The following is a 15,405-nucleotide window of genomic DNA, read 5'->3' on the forward strand; positions in this document are numbered from 1 at the left end:
GAAGTGTTCTTGTGTAAGATACTGAAACCCCAAATTCCTCCCAATTCCTCCCAGTAGGATAAGTGCCTAAATAAGTGACTGTGGCTTTGTGTAAAGAATTTTGAGTGGTCAAAAACATTAGACAAAATAATAAAGGCAGTGAGTTTGCTGTTTTGGACTAAGATTAAGTATTCTTGAGACACTTAAGTAGCTTTCAGTGCTGATGCTGATGCATCAGTGCTGCATGTATGAATCAATGTACGTCACAATTTCTCCTTACTTTTTCAAAATAATATTAACCAAAATTCGAACCATTGTTACACTGACATGACTGTTAATACCACTACATAGTCGAAAGCATGTGGACGCCCCAGTTCCTGTACTTGTACATTTTCATATAAGAAAACAGTTCCTGCCTTTAAAGAGGCCTGTGTGGGTTGGATTAAGGCAAAGAGTCTGTGCATTTCCCTGTTCTCAGTCATGTAATAAACAAGTATTTATTTCACGCTGGTGTAAATTGAACCCACAACCCACAAAAAAATATTTAAAAATCACAGATTTGGATTTTTGGGTGGTGACGAAAATTGTTATATTCACACAAAACCCTTAGCAGGTTTTATTTCAATTGGTGGATAAAAAATCAACCACCAGGACCTTTTTTTGGTTGGATTAATAAATAAATCTTAATAACCAAGTCATGTGTTCCTATTAACCTCTGTCTCCACTTGAAAAGTAGCTGTCAGGACAGATGAATCAGTCACTTTTGTCTGGCAGAACAAAAAAAAGGCAATTTCCAACATTTTAGAGCCTTTGGATTTGCTCTTCATCAGATGAGCTAGTATCTTTGTGTCCACATACTATAAAGGCAAGTACATTTTGCAACGGCAGTTTAAAAAGAAGTCACATACAAATCCTAATTCTGAAATTTAAAGAAACAATATAAACTAGCAAACTCACAACATATTAAAAGAAAACAAATGTGCTTGTTTAAATATTTTATTTCGTTTCTTTCGACGCCTCCTCCTCATCTTCTCCCTCATTTTGAATCTGTTTCTTTCACCATTTTCTCGTCCCCTGGACCTCTTTCTCGCTCCATCCTCTTCTCTCTCTTTTGGGGGTGGAGGTATTATGTGATCGTCAGGGGAATTGAACACAAGAGCAGAGGCAGCAGCGGCCCGATGAATTATTGATGGGAATCTCAGCGTGACCCGCCTCGGTCTGCTCACTTCACTTCTTCTTCACCTCACAGCCGGGTTAACCAGGCAAAATGGAGGGAGGGAGGAAGAGGGAGAGAGGAGGAGGAGGAGTCCATTGTTTGGATGGAGGACAGAGTCGGCCCGTGACTGCGACTGAATTATGGATGACAGGAAAATGATGGGCAAATTGGTGTTGAATCAACGAACCGCTATTCACATGGTTTATTCAGAGTAATGTGCATGTAATGATACAACAATGATCCCTCTTTTCTCCTTTTACATACCACAAATTCAACACGTATTCATATTGCATCTCTTTTGCACTGTGAAGTTGTTTCCTATGGAGTTTTTCACATTAAAAGCATCTCAGAAAACAGGAAATTAGGTAGAAAGGGAAACTAATTTCTAGATAGCACAGTCTATTTATCAATAGGATACAGTCATTGTTGGCTTGGTTGTTTTAGCGGAAAATAAAATACAGAATATGATCACCAGGGATTACTTTAATGTTTCCAGAAGAGAATGAATCCACTCAGAGTCAAATTGTGCTGAAAATCTGAGTGACTGAACCTAAATATTTTCCATTTTATGCATCCTGCTGCGAGCAGACAGGGTGCATTATTAATGAGTCGGACTCTGCTTTATGACACAGATTACCAGCAGTTACTGTCTGTCTGTGTGTGTGTGTGTGTGTGTGTGTGTGTCTGTGTGTGTTGTCTTACAATTTCAGACTGTGGGAATACAGCTTGTGTCCGTTTTCGGGGTTTTTGTTCTGACCTCCTGCATATTCACAGACTGCCATCGATCTGTAATAATGGATTTCAGGCTGCTAAGAGGAGACTTGTGATGTTTGTTTGTGTGTCGGTGTGAGAAGCTTTGACAGATGCTGTTATCTCTGTCTCATGCTGTCGATAGCAGTTTTCAGTGGCTGGAAAGTGAGACGTGACAAAGTCTGTCTTCAGGTTTTGGGAAGTGAATGCAGACTTCTGTGTCTCCAGCAGATCTGATGGGTCTTTCTGTAATAGATGGCTGTACCTTCTGGGTCTGAAAAGTGAAGTCCATGCAGATGTGTCTTAAACCTACATTTGTTTTAATGGCCAACTCTTCTGGTTTTAAAGAAGATTGTGGAAAAACCGTCAGCTCCTCTATGAGCTGAGCAAACACTGTCCTGGTGAGGGTATGGGTTCAGTCACTAGTTTATAGATGTACTGAGTACAACTTGTTACTTCTTGTGTGAATTATGCTCCTCATCAGTATCCAGAAGGATGATTACTGTGTAACTGACAAGCTGCTAGCCTTCGAGCAATCCCTTGATTTCTTAGTCTTATCGCTCATCACGTTTGGTTTCAAAACATCAAGTTGGTGATGGCAAAAACCACGAGATTGAGGTTTCACAACATCACAGTGGCTACATCAATCTCTTATATACGGTCGATGATGGTTTTGAAGACTACAAGACTGAAAATATATACATTTTCAGGTTGTAAAGGTAGAAAGAAGGAGCTCTTTATCTCTACGACAAAAGCACCTTGAGGCGACTGTTGTTGTGATTTAAGGCTATATAAATAAAACTAAATTGAATTAAATTGATTCATATCAGTTGATTCTCTTCATGCATAGAGTTGACAAATCTCATGTAAGGCATGATATCTAAGATGTTTTAAGCCACCTGGCTGCTGTTGCTCCACATCTGCAAGCCACTTTACAACCCACGTTCACTGTTATTGAGTCTCATGTCTGTTACCACTGATGTCTGCTCTGTTCTGTGTGCTTCATATTTCTCGATTTTCATGTACGCACTTAGAAGGACATGGAGATGCCAGAGCAGAGCGTTGCCACCATAATATATTAGTTGTTATACTTTTTTTTTTTACTACAGTCCTGACTGAAATAATTGTAGTGTCTAAACCAACCTGGTCCCATGTCAGAGATATCCAAAAGGTGATCTTTGACTTTGGTGTCTTAATACACCAACTGCAGCGATATTCAATGCCGAGGCCAAACACTAACTGTGTTTGTAAGTATGACAAAGTCTGCATATGTTGGTCACTCCTGACTTTCAGTGTTTTTTTTTGGTTGTGCCTGTGCATTTTTGTAATAATTAGCTTGCTTTTGTGTCTAAAATTACGGAAAACTCACAACTCGTTTGTATGTTTTGTAAGGTTCAGATAATCAAAAAATTATGACTCTAGAGGCTCTGGCTGCACTATATTCATTCAGCAGAGCACCAATCTCCTTTTACAGACTCTTTCCAACCTTCACCGTTCCCAATAAGAATATCAGAAGAGTGGTGTAGAGATTTTTCGTTAAGACTGTCCACACCAATTATGGTGCACCGGTGTTGCTGGGGCAGTAGAAGCATTGCTGGGGCTGCCTGAGTGGCTCGGGTTCAGGGGAGAAAATGGTCCTGTCGCCTCTTTATTAGGACGGTCAAATCAAATGTGACACCTAGACCATGAACTCACTGAGGCCGAGTGCTCAGAGAATGCACAGTGGACAGTCGGAGCTGCAGCAAGGACGAGAAAACAATCCTGAATCATGCTCAAAAGGCCAAATTAGCTTTCTTTTCATAAAGATTAGCCTAGCTATGAAAATTTGCTATTTATCGGTGCTAATATCTTATATTTCAGTATAGTTAAAAACTACTCTACTCTGACATTAGGTGCAATGAAATGTATTATTGAGATACATTATGGAAAAAGTAGTATGCAATGTCTTTGGCCCTATAGTATTAATTTATAGCATGCCAGTCTTAATTTCTTACCATTCATTTGGAAATTTGCCTCTTTCAACCTTAGGAATAAGACTTACTCCGTTAACAGGCCTACTTTAAGCTCAAAAACCTCATAAAGAGCTCAGTAGTGTGTAATAGTATAGAGCTGCTGTAGTCTGGGAGACACTAACTTGGGAACTAGCATGAGCGAACTCTGGCTTCTGCCAGTGGATTACAATTACAGGGTCTTATTTGATCCCCTCTGCAGGTTGTAAGCACCAACAGCTAAGTTAGCTTATCTATGCACTGTTCCAGTTACTTGGGTTTCCATATAAAAAAGCTTCACAACACTGTAAAATGAGCAAAAAACAGTCAGACATTGCAGTTTAAAGCCATTTTCCCAGTTTAAATGATACCTGTCTACACAGGAAACATGTCACCCCCTGCATGTTTCCTACAGCTATATTTAAAAGAAGCCAATTAGTTATCTTCCAATTCATATGGTAACCTAGAACCTATTTCAAGAGAATAATAATAATAATAGTAAATCTATTAAAAGTATGTTTTCATGGCCAAAGGTCCTCATCATGGATATTTCTGGAATAATGGAAAGGCTACAGTTAAAAGGAGGTCAATATTTTAGTGACTGGTATGTAAAAGCCTGCAATTTGGTCGTGATGTGTAAAGACAATGCAGTAGATTCCATTAATCCTTGAAGTTACAATTAAACAAAATGTTTATACACTGCTTCCAGTAACAGACTAAAAATATGGGAAACATCTAATGATTGTGACAATGTAGAACAGCATTTGTGATTAATTTCAACTATTTTTGTCCTTGTTGGCTGATGTTGGATTTATTTTTTTAACCACATTATATATCTCAAGGGGTTTTTCAGGAGATTGCAGAATGTGTTTGCTGACGTTATCCAATCAATAGTGAGGCCCCGCAGCAGTTTAGGTCAGAAGTAGACTGGAGGAGGTGCAGGATGTGAGGCCTTATTTGGTTTGTGCTATTTTAGTGGTTGTTAGGATTCATTTATTGATCCACACATGAAGCAGCACCTTTGAATAGACCGATCCCATTGATGACATTTTCTGTTACTTTACTGTAGTTATCTTTGTGGGGTTCGTATGTTTTCCTCCTAATTTTCTTTTTCTCTTTGTTTCCTCCATCCTGTTCACCCATCTTCCCTCAGCTTCATTAGTATTGGTGTCACTGCCTGGCTGAAATAAGTCTGTCCAGAGGCGTAATGAGCAACGACAGGCAGGACAAACCTGTCAGGCTGCAGGCAGGGTTTACTGTGAAAACACAGTGTTTAAGGAAAAAAGGAACATAAACGCACAACAAAAACCTTTAGATGTCTATTTTATTATCACCTAACTCAGTCATTCCCTTACTCCAGACTGTACTTGGAAATCTGAAAATTTATCTTTAATAACAACTGTGACCATCACATGAGCCTGAGGTGAAGTGTTTCCCTCTTTGTGTTTTCATTGCTTCACATTGATCTTCTGGTGATTTGCTCGTTCTCTATTGACAGTTTTACTTTCATACTCTGGTAGCAACTGAGCCCTTTTCTTTATTATTATTATGCAGAGCATCAAAATATGTATAGATAATTTATAGATTATTTTCTGAATAGAATTAATTATAATTATTATAATTGAACTTGAATTTCTTGGTAATGCTTAATGTTTATATCATGATAAGAAGAAGTAGAAGAAGAATCCTGGTGCACAAGAACATCTGATGACAGGCTGATTGATTTAGCTTAGAGTAAAAACATTAATTTATTACAGGAAAAACTGTCAGTGTGTAAATATGGATTTTTTTAAACACTAAAATAGCCATGAGACACAGGACTATTAAGCTTAAATTCAGATTTTTAATATCTTTCAGTTTTTAAATAGTCACAGTTTGAAACATTTTCAACTCATTTTACTTCCACCCCATTTACTGCTCAAGCACAATTTATACATCAGAATGCACCAAACTCATTTTCAAGTTTTCATTTTTCTTGTCAGTCTGTGATATTTCAGTTTGCTGCTTCAGCTGACAGTTATGCAAATGTGCTGATGTGTATCTATAACCGATCAATGCTCTGATGGTCAGATACTGAGATCGGACACAAACAAGGAAGCTGAGGCACATTCTTGTTTGTTGTCCTTCCTGCTCCAGCCTCTGCTCATGCTGTTGTTTTCTCCTCTGCTGTTTTCCTCTGAAATGTGTGTGTGTGTGTGTGTGTTGTTGTGTGTAAAGCAGCAGCAGTTCGGGCTTGGCCGTGTGCGTGGATGGATGACGTGGATCGATGGCTGTAATCCCGAGCAGATTAAAAGAGCATTAATACTGGCAACGATAACGTAAACGGTGTGGACCGAGATCTCCATTGATCTGCAGGAACCTGATCCAGACCGGTTCCTGGAAGAGATGGGGGAGGGGGTTGTAGGCCGAGAGAGCTGACAGCATACAATAGAGAGAGAGAGAGAGAGAGAAAGAGGCTGTATCTGAATGTCTCCTGCTGCAAAACAATAACAACAACCTGGACACTTTAATGTGCAATAGTAGACGCTGCAAACTACTTATGTGAAAGGCATACATGCAACTCAGCAAGGAGCCTTCTGGAGCCAATGGCTCACTACATAACGATCACAATAAGAACCTGAATCACAGTACAGGAATTACTTTATTTGTGTGCTGGTTCGTGCTGGAGAATGGCTAAAATGGTTTTGCACTTCGATGCAAATCGGGGCTGAAACAAGTTTCTCTTTCTGCTGTTTGGAGACATTTACATTGACTGTTTTCTTTAGTCTTCTGTGAATATTTGATATGAGAACAGCATGTTTCACTTTCATTGCTTTAGTGACATTCACTGACTTTGGACCAAATATTGATATGAGTATATATTTCGATTTCCCTTGCAATATGTTATTGATACACTGAAGCCAAATATATCAATATCTCTGTACTTAAGTATGTAGCTGCTCTAAACCGATTCCCTCACCAGTTAGACTCACCAGTGACATTAGTTTTTGGTTTCAAGGTTGTGTTTTAGTAAATGCTTTCCCTGTTTAATGCTCCACATGGACTGTTTACCTTCATGCATCCAGAGCCTGTTTGAATGTCAGTACTGCACTGCTACCCTTTTCTACAAATTCTGCATGTTCATGTGCAGGAAATTTGCTATTGAAATTCCACATGGCGGCACTTATAACATGAATGAAGGGAAAACAAATGAAATATGTGACAGGAAGAAACTCACAGGGGGAAAATGTGACAATTAAAATTGCGAGCTAGTCAGTTTTACTGACATATTCTTGGTTTTTGCCTCTTTTTGGCCAGATTAGTCAGTGAATATTCTAAAGATGGACCCAGGGGTCCACCCCACTTGGAGGACTGTTTTAGGTCAAATTTTAGATCTGAATGTTTTTATGACATAACAGTATGATTTATTAGGGAGAATGGAGTAGTTCCCCTTGTGGAAGGAGGAAAAGGAAGAGAGGACCAGACTTGCATTAAACAACATTATAATCAGCATCATAACATGTGAAAAGCATTTTCCAGTCAATATCAGATACTTTAAGGCTGAAAATGCATTTTGATGTTTACTTCTATCATAGAATCGCTGTGACATGATACGGGTGTTATTGTAGGCAACATATCATGATACAATATGAAAGCGGTTGTCCATATTCCCACCTATGGGAGCATGCTAGGGATGTTTAGCGAAAAAAATGCTCCTGCAGCTGGTATTGACTGGCATAATAAACAAGTGTAGAGTTGTCACTCTGATAAAACACCAGTTGTGAGGCACTGAGGGAATAGGGAATAACTGAGGTGTACACATGCAAAAGACAGAGAAACCAGGGAGTTTGATGGCCTATACCTGTGACCAAGCACATGGGAATTCCAAGTTCAGGGCAAGCAAAGAGGCAGTGCTTGCCCAGTGAAATCTAAAAATAGGCATCAGTTAAAACCAGCGAAGTGCAAGCAATTGTTCTGCTTATATTATAATATATTGGCTGTTTGCATTTTTTCTATAAATCACCAATGTCTTGTGGCCACAGTTCACTATTGTCTCTGGGCTTGACTCAAAACCATTGGACTCTATGTCATTTTCAAAACACGACTTTTATTTTGTCTGTCGGTGGCGCTGTCACTTGGTGTTCGCTCGCTCTGTGGTATAGTATCGCTTCCTGTTCCTGCTCAAACACAGTGGTGTTTCTGAGTAGCTTATTTGCTTAGCAGTTTAATTAACAACTTTTAAATACATTCTTTTTTCACAGTATAATAATCTTCACGTGCTTCATCCGAAGCACACTTTCTGTGTACTCACTACCTAATTTATAGCCAAAGTATTCACTCACTGTCTCTGTACTGTTTCGCTAGCTTAGCTCGTAGCCGACCCGTTAGCACCATGGCTACTTCACCTGTCCCTTCTGCACTTTCTTGCTCATTGTGTCAGATGTTTAGTTACTCCTCGGCCTCCTTTAGCAGTAATGATATCTGTAACAAATGTAGCATATTTGCAGCTCTGGAGGCCAGGATTACTGATCTGGAGACTCGGCTTTGCACCCTTCTCTCACCCTTAGCTAGCCAGGCCCCTGTAGCTGGTGCAGCCGAAGATAGCGTAGGCCCCGCTAGCTGTTCCCCGGCAAATCCCAAGCAGCTGCGGAAAGAAGGCGGCTGGGTAACGGTGAGGAGGAAGCATAGTCCTAAACAGAAGCCCCAGGTACACCACCAACCCGTTCATGTGTCTAACCGTTTTTCCCCACTCGGTGACACACCCGCTGGGGGTCAAACTCTGGTAATTGGTGATTCTGTTCTCAGACATGTGAAGCTAGAGACACCGGCAACCATAGTCAATTGTCTTCCAGGGGCCAGAGCAGGCGACATTGAAGGAAATTTAAAACTGCTGGCTAAGGGTAAACGTAAATTCAGTAAAATCATAATTCACGTCGGCAGTAATGACACCCGGTTACGCCAATCGGAGGTCACTAAAATCAATATTGAATCGGTGTGTAACTTTGCCAAAACAATGTCGGACTCTGTAGTTTTCTCTGGTCCCCTCCCCAATCAGACCAGGAGTGACATGTTTAGCCGCATGTTCTCCTTAAATTGCTGGCTGTCTGAGTGGTGTCCCAGAAATGATGTGGGCTTCATAGATAATTGGCAAACCTTCTGGAGGAAACCTGGTCTTGTTAGGAGAGATGGCATCCATCCCACTTTGGATGGAGCAGCTCTCATTTCTAGAAATATGGACAAATTTATTAAACCCCTCAAAACATGACTATCCAGAGTTGGGACCAGGAAGCAGAGTTGCAGTCTTACACGCCTCTCTGCAGCTTCTCTCCTCCTGCTACCCCCCCAAAAACCCATCTCCATAGAGACTGTGTCTGCTTCCAAAAAGACAAAAAACAAACTAAAAACCAGCAACAAACAACTTAAACATTTACAAAGAAAGAACAATACAGTATCCACATCTGAACCAAAGAGTAAAACAGTGAAATGTGGATTATTAAATATTAGGTCTCTCTCCTCCAAGTCTCTGTTAGTACATGACTTAATAATTGATCAACAAATTGATTTACTCTGCCTTACAGAAACCTGGTTGCAGCAGGATGATTATGTTAGTTTAAATGAATCAACACCCCCGAGTCATTCTAACTACCAGAAATCTCGAAGCACAGGTCGAGGGGGCGGTGTGGCTGCAATTTTTCACACCAGTCTATTAATTAATGAAAGACCAAGACAGACTTTTAATTCATTTGAAAGCCTGATGCTTAACATTGTCCACCCCAGCTGTGAAACTCAGAAACCAGTCTTACTTGTTATCATCTATCGTCCACCTGGGCCTTACACAGAGTTTCTGTCTGATTTCTCAGACTTTATATCTAATTTAGTTCTGAGCTCAGATAAAATAATTATTGTGGGTGATTTTAACATCCATGTTGATGCTAAAAATGACAGCCTCAACATGGCATTTAATCTGTTGTTAGACTCAATTGGTTTCTCTCAAAATGTAAAAGAACCCACCCACCACTTTAATCACACTCTAGATCTTGTTTTAACATATGGCATAGAAACTGAACATTTAACAGTGTTTCCTGAAAACCCTCTCCTGTCTGATCATTTCTTGATAACATTTACATTTACAATAATTGATTACACAGCAGTGGAGAGTGGACTTTATCAAAGTAGATGTCTTTCTGAAAGCGCTGTAACTAAGTTTAAGAATATAATCCAGCCACTGTTATCATCGTCAATGCCCTGTACCAACACAGAGCAGAGCAGCTATCTGAACGCTACCCCAACAGAGGTCGATTATCTTGTTAATAATTTCACCTCCTCACTACGTACGACTCTGGATACTGTAGCTCCGGTGAAAACTAAGGTCTCTAATCAGAAGTACCTGACCCCGTAGTATAATTCTCAAACACATACCCTAAAGCAGATGACTCGTAATCTGGAGAGGAAATGGCGTGTCACAAATTTAGAGGATCATCATTTAGCCTGGAGAAATAGTTTGTTGCTTTATAAGAAAGCCCTCCGCAAAGCCAGAACAGCTTACTACTCATCACTGATTGAAGAAAATAAGAACAACCCCAGGTTTCTCTTCAGCACTGTAGCCAGGCTGACAAAAAGTCAGAGCTCTTTTGAGCCAACCATCCCTTTAACGTTAACTAGTGATGACTTCATGAACTTCTTCACAAATAAAATTTTTATCATTAGAGAAAAAATTACCAATAATCATCCCACAGATGTAATATTATCTACAGCTACTCTTAGTTCCATTGATGTTAAGTTAGACTCTTTTTCTCCAATCGATCTTTCTGAGTTAACTTCAATAATTACTTCCTCCAAACCATCAACGTGTCTTTTAGACCCCATTCCTACAAAACTGCTCAAAGAAGTCCTGCCATTGATTAATTCTTCGATCTTATATATGATCAACCTATCTCTAATAATCGGCTATGTACCACAGGCCTTCAAGGTGGCTGCAGTTAAACCTTTACTCAAAAAGCCATTTCTAGACCCAGCAGTCTTAGCTAATTATAGGCCAATCTCCAACCTTCCTTTCATATCAAAAATCCTTGAAAGAGTAGTTGTCAAACAGCTAACAGATCATCTGCAGAGGAATGGTTTATTTGAAGAGTTTCAGTCAGGTTTCAGAGTTCATCACAGCACAGAAACAGCTTTAGTGAAGGTTACAAATGATCTTCTTATGGCCTCTGACAGTGGACTCATCTCTGTGCTTGTCCTTCTTGACCTTAGTGCAGCATTCGATACTGTTGACCATAATATCCTGTTAGAGCGATTAGAACATGCTGTAGGTATTACAGGTATTGCACTGCAGTGGTTTGTATCATATCTATCTAATAGACTCCAATTTGTGCATGTAAATGGAGAGTCCTCTTCACACACTGAGGTTAATTATGGAGTTCCACAGGGTTCAGTGCTAGGACCAATTCTGTTTACATTATACATGCTTCCCCTAGGCAGCATCATTAGAAGACATAGCATACATTTTCACTGCTATGCAGATGACACCCAGCTCTATCAATCTATGAAGCCAGATAACACACACCAATTAGTTAAACTGCAGGAATGTCTTAAAGACGCAAAGACCTGGATGGCCGCTAACTTTCTGCTTCTTAATTCAGATAAAACTGAGGTCATTGTACTCGGCCATAGAAATATGGTATCTAACCAGATTCTTACTCTGGATGGCATTACCTTGGCCTCCAGTAACACTGTGAGGAACCTTGGAGTCATTTTTGACCAGGATATGTCCTTCAACGCACATATTAAACAAATATGTAAGACTGCGTTCTTCCATTTGCGCAACATCTCTAAAATTAGAAATATCCTGTCTCAGAGTGATGCTGAAAAACTAGTTCATGCATTTATTACTTCCAGGCTGGACTACTGCAATTCATTATTATCAGGATGTCCAAAAAACTCACTGAAAAGCCTTCAGCTTATCCAAAATGCTGCAGCAAGAGTACTGACAGGGACTAGAAAGAGAGAGCATATTTCTCCTGTTTTGGCTTCCCTTCATTGGCTTCCTGTTAAATCCAGAATTGAATTCAAGATCCTGCTCCTCACATACAAGGTCTTAAATAATCAGGCCCCATCTTATCTTAATGACCTTGTAGTACCATATTACCCTATTAGAGCACTTCGCTCCCACTCTGCAGGCCTACTTGTTGTTCCTAGAGTATTTAAAAGTAGAATGGGAGGGAGAGCCTTCAGTTTTCAGGCCCCTCTTCTGTGGAACCAGCTTCCAGTTTGGATTCGGGAGACAGACACTATCTCTACTTTTAAGATTAGGCTTAAAACTTTCCTTTTTGCTAAAGCATATAGTTAGGGCTGGACCAGGTGACCCTGAATCCTCCCTTAGTTATGCTGCAATAGATGTAGGCTGCCGGGGGATTCCCATGATGCATTGAGTTTTTCCTTTCCAGTCACCTTTCTCACTCACTATGTGTTAATAGACCTCTCTGTATTGAATCGTATCTGTTATTAATCTCTGTCTCTCTTCCACAGCATGTCTTTTATCCTGTCTTCCTTCTCTCACCCCAACCGGTCGCAGCAGATGGCCGCCCCTCCCTGAGCCTGGTTCTGCCGGAGGTTTCTTCCTGTTAAAAGGGAGTTTTTCCTTCCCACTGTCGCCAAAGTGCTTGCTCATAGGGGGTCATATGATTGTTGGGCTTTTCTCTGTATCTATGAAGCGCCTTGAGGCGACATTTGTTGTGATTTGGCGCTATATAAATAAAATTGAATTGAATTGAATTTTTTAATATTTAAACCCCCTTGTAGATATTGAGAGTTAACCATGTCATACAGTGCTCAAGTCTTATATATTTCAGCTGTGATTTTTATTGTTATATTAATATTTTAATACACTTTAAAAAAGAGAGAGAGATGTGATCCTAACTGGCAACCACTCTGGTTTTATTTTATGTTATATGCTTGTCTTTATGCAAAAGTCACTGCACATCAATAGCATAAAATTATCTAGTCTTTTGGAAATAGTGGATTTAAATGGAATCAGATTTTACATTTAAAGTTCAAACATTTAACTAATTTTTCCCCTTTAAAAAAACTCCTTATAATTTAAGTTGTTTTTTGTGGAAAACTGTTAGCAACAATAGTTTTATTTTTGTATTTAAAGCCACGTGGACTACCATTCTACCAGTTTAATACACCAGTGAAAAATGTTGTGTTGTTTAGGGGATGATTTTTGCAGTATTGATTCTCATCTCATAACCATTTGCAAACCACTATGCATGTCCTGATAGCACAGCTTTTACATTAGAAATTGTACAGCATGTGGTACAGTAATCACTTTGCAAGTCAAAAACAATGACATAAACACAGAAAAAAATATATAGATAACATGTATATAATTGTACATACACACACGCGCAGGCAAGACAGTCTTCATGATCACAGAAAATAAGCACAAGCAGTTGAACAGGGCAGTAACAGAGCAAAACACAAGAGTACCTGTTTACAAGGCGTTATTGGGAAATGAGACACAGGTGGGAACAATTACTCACCTTAACTGTTCAGGAAATAAAGACGAGGATTTAAAAACCACAATTCAACACAGGAGAAAACCTGTGAAAAGGAAAACTACAGACATTTAAAAATAAACATGGGCCATGACCGCCTAATTTCTCTTTGTTCTAATGTATGCATGAAGCCAAATTTCCTCTTTTGTTGAATCTTGTTGTTTTTTACTTCATGATTTCTTCTTGCAGTAACGGCATTTTCTTTATCTCACCTACAGAGCTTGTACTTTTTGTTTTGCTGACCTTTTATTCTTATCATTTGTGGTGACAAAGTCCAAATCAAAGCCAAATTTACAGAGAAAAGAAAACCAGTGTTGAAGGTCAGATTGTTCTTATTTTTCTTCTGTGCTCACCTCGGCTCAGTTTGGTGGTAAAAGCATTAAAAGCACCCAGATTGATGCGCATCAGACAGATGGGTTTGAAGGGAATCCTCCTCTATTTGATTGGGCCACATAACTGGATTCATTTAGCTGAATCTGTCTGTTATTGGATTATGTTTCATATTGGATGGATGGGATCCAATTGTAGATATTACAACCTTTAATGGAGACAGGTTTAGCAGGAGAGAGCAGGCAGGAGCTTGTCAGTGAAAAAAGCCAAAGATAAACATGGGAAATAAAGGTACAAATAAGTAAGGAAGCAGATTACTGATTGAATTGATTTGGTTAATAAATATTAAACTTTTTGATCAAGATTAAGCCATATTAGATCAGATATTTAAATCTAAATACAATTTTAAAAATACATTTTCAGACTAAACGTAAGTGAGCTACTTTGCATCTCTCAGAGCAGGAAACCTGATCAACTCAAATCGCTCGCCACTGATCGTTTGGAGACAAACATAGCGGTGAGCGGTTTGCCAGGATGTACCTTTATAGTTGACCAACCTTCTTTTGATCAATCAGCGATTACAATACAATCTATTGATCAGAGACTATTATCTTTCTGCTCGTGTTTGCTCTCTGTTGGACCGTTGTGCTGTGAGACAGAGCGGCGATGACTTCAGGCCTGCAAAAAACATTGCTGATAAGAAAGAGGTACTGAGAGATCAGTTAACTCATCACCTATTACTGTGTGTGTGTGTGTGTGTGTGTGTGTGTAATGTCCAAACAGAGCTTCCCTCTGACTTATCCTCAGTGTCAATATTCAGCAGGTTAAAGGTTAGTGGGTGTTTTCTCTCAACATTTTCATTCTTTCTCTTGGAAGGATGTTTTAATGTAATTTTTTTTCTTGCTCTTATTAACTTTTATTTACTTTGTTATATTTAAACCCTTTGAATGCATGGGTTTTTAATCATTTATACAGGGATATAATTTATTATGTGTGTATTGTAAATCTTGGTGGAAAAAAGCAAATGTCCTTAGTTTATGTTGTTTTTAACTTTGGATGAATGTGAGTTTTGCCACTACAATTCTCATAATATTTGATGTAAACGGGAAGGATGCTAACATGGAGTCAATGGTTTAAAATTGCCTGGTTTCTTAGCATTACAAGGAACCTATTAATAAAGATGCTATGCTATGTTAGGTCCATGTATATGAGGATCTAACATAGTAACAGGATTATTGGTTTTATTTTTATGGCTGGTCTGAGTGAACCCACAATGTATAAAATATTGTTCAGGATATAAGAGAACAATTTGTCAAACAAATCAGAACCTGAAGACTTAACAGCAGTGATATCAGGTTGTACATTTTAGGCAGTTTGAGCCGAATCGTGTACAGACTGGAGGTCTAGCAATAGTTCATCTGTGCTTTATTATCGATCTCTTAGGTGTCGGTATTCACCAATATTTTCTCCCTTGGTCTGTGTTAAGTTCTCTGTGGATAATGGCCAGTGTCTGAGTCAGCAGATAAAAATGTAGTTCACGTGCGCCTTATTATCCCTCCTTGGTTCTGGATATTTATATTGCATTCAGCCTTTGTCAGGTTGTCCT

At 39.2% G+C, this 15,405-nt stretch overlaps 1 protein-coding gene across 1 annotated transcript in view; it reads left to right on the forward strand.

The window, feature by feature from the left end:
• Positions 1 to 15,405, forward strand: part of onecut2 (one cut homeobox 2) — a 49,191-nt gene that overhangs the window by 9,698 nt on the left and 24,088 nt on the right. The gene's annotated exons all lie outside the window — the stretch shown is intronic.

The sequence above is a fragment of the Neolamprologus brichardi genome, chromosome 7, assembly GCF_056152115.1.
Source record: "Neolamprologus brichardi isolate AB-2024 chromosome 7, ASM5615211v1, whole genome shotgun sequence".
NCBI classification, from domain to species: Eukaryota; Metazoa; Chordata; class Actinopteri; order Cichliformes; family Cichlidae; genus Neolamprologus; species Neolamprologus brichardi.